This window comes from Dipodomys merriami, unplaced genomic scaffold (genome assembly GCF_024711535.1).
Source record: "Dipodomys merriami isolate MVZ:Mamm:240054 unplaced genomic scaffold, mDipMer1.0.p SCAF_4, whole genome shotgun sequence".
Classification (NCBI taxonomy): Eukaryota; Metazoa; Chordata; class Mammalia; order Rodentia; family Heteromyidae; genus Dipodomys; species Dipodomys merriami.
In genome coordinates, this window is record NW_027205603.1 from 66,720,038 (window position 1) to 66,722,074 (window position 2,037).

Sequence of the window (2,037 nt, forward strand, 5' to 3'; positions counted from 1 at the left end):
CTGTTTCTTATGTCATGTCTCAACTCCTCTGCTGGCATTGAAGATTCCCCAAACCCCAGTCCCACCCTTTGGAGCCAGACTTTCTAATCTTCAATGCAAACCTCCTCCATCCTATCTGGTTTGTTTATGGGCCCATGAGTTATTCACACTAATGTCTGCCTCTGGGACCCTGTGTTGTCTACCCCCATTCTACCATCTGTAGTATTCCAGCCCAAATCCACCATTCTGCACAGACCCCAGAAGCCTATTTCTCTGTAGTTCAACTACTCCAATATAGGCCATCTCTCTTGATCTATGGGGGACATCTCCCTTACATCTGCTCTTTTCCACCACCTGCCCTACTCAGTCATGGGGATTGAGCCTAGGGCCTCATGCCAAGCAAGGAATCTACCACTTGAGCCTCATCCCTAGCTCTTTATTTGTATTTTGTTTTTTGAGACAAGATCTCCTTAACTTTCCTCAGACAAAGATAGAACTCGTTATCTTCTTACCTCTGTTTCCTGAGTAACTGGGATTACAGATATGTACCACCACCTGACTCCCATTCTTTTTTTTTTTTTTTGCTGCAAAAAGCTTTGTTTTCATTTGGTCCAAGGCTTGGGAAGGGCTCCAGGACGGTTAGTTAGGAAGTTTCCCAATGGCTAGAGGCAGAAGCTCGGGCAGAAACCCTGATATGAGCAGAGATGGCCCCTCAAAGGCTGCTGGACGCTGGAGTTTTCTAGTCGTGTTTGAGGGTGAGGCGTTCGAAGAGATCCTCGCCCCGCTGGGCCTGAGGGGCCGCCCCCAGCCTGCGGAGGTTGGTTCAGTGGTCGCCCATCTTCTTGATGAGCTTCACCTCTTCATCCAGGAAGTGGTTCTCTAGGAAGTCACAGAGATGGGGGTCTGTGCGAGCAGAATCCAAGGCATGAAGATCCACAATGGCTTGGATCAGGCTCTTCTCCAGGGCCGGGGCGGCTTCCATGGCTTCCACGGTTTTACCCCACTCATCCCGAGAAGGTCTCTGCACATCCTGGTTCTGCATCTTCAGGAGGCGCTGGGCGCCCTCGCAGTCCAAAGCCACATGGTCGCCATCGAAATAGGAGCCCAGAGAGAGTCAGGTGTAGGAGGCCCGCAGATGCAAGTTGACCAGGCGGTTGACGGCAGCCTCCACCTCGGTGGAGTAATTCTGACGAATCTGGGAGGTCATGGCTGGTCGTGGATACAGAGCTAACCACAGAAAAACACGGCGTTGGTTGGTCCTGGAAGCAGGTGATGGGCGACAAGATAAGGGTCAGAGGCGGTGAGTGGAGAGGCAGTTGGTGGTGGGAAGGAGGAGTCCCCGAGTCTGTTCCGTCCAAACACTGTTGAAGCAAGACAGATCCGCGGGACTGCGCACGCTTCTCACTCCCATTCTTCATAAGCACCCCTTACCCTGTATCCTGGTCCCTGACCTCTGTGCTTTCTCACACTCATTCCCCCCCCTCCCCGCCCCCAGCTCCCTCCCACTTACCCATTCACAGCAAACCTGCCTAATCTCTAGCCCATCTTCTTATTTGAAAGAATATAGCTTCCCCTGCTACTAGAGGAGTGTTTGCTGCAAAGTTAGGAAGCAGGGTTGGCCTTGCCTGGGGTCCATATCATTACTCTAAAAATTAATAAATAAGCCAGGTGCAGGTGATAATCATAGCTACTCAGGAGGCTGAGAAGCCAGCCCAGGGAGAAGTGTCCATGAGACGCATCTCCAGTTAATCACCAAAAAGCCAGAAGTTATGCCAGGTACCAGTGGCTCATGCCTGTAATCCTAGCTACTCAGAAGGCTGAGATCTGAGGATCATGGTTCAAAGCCAGCCCGGGCAGGAAAGTCTGTGAAACTCTTATCTCCAATTAACTACCCAAAAGCAGGAAGTGTCACTTTGGCTCAAGTGGTTGAGTGCTGGCATTGAGCTGAAGAGCTCAGGGACAGTGCCCAGGCCCAGAGTTCAAGCCCCATGATTGAAAAACCAAAACAAAACAAAAAAAACCCAAAAGCCAGAAGTGAAGTTGTGGCTCAAGTGATAG

The 2,037-nt window shown here is 51.0% G+C and overlaps 1 pseudogene; it reads right to left on the reverse strand.

Annotated features, from left to right (window-relative positions):
• Window positions 1-454: 454 nt before the first annotated feature.
• Window positions 455-1,206, reverse strand: LOC138806307 (ferritin light chain pseudogene; annotated as a pseudogene).
• Between the last annotated feature and the right edge of the window lie 831 nt (window positions 1,207-2,037).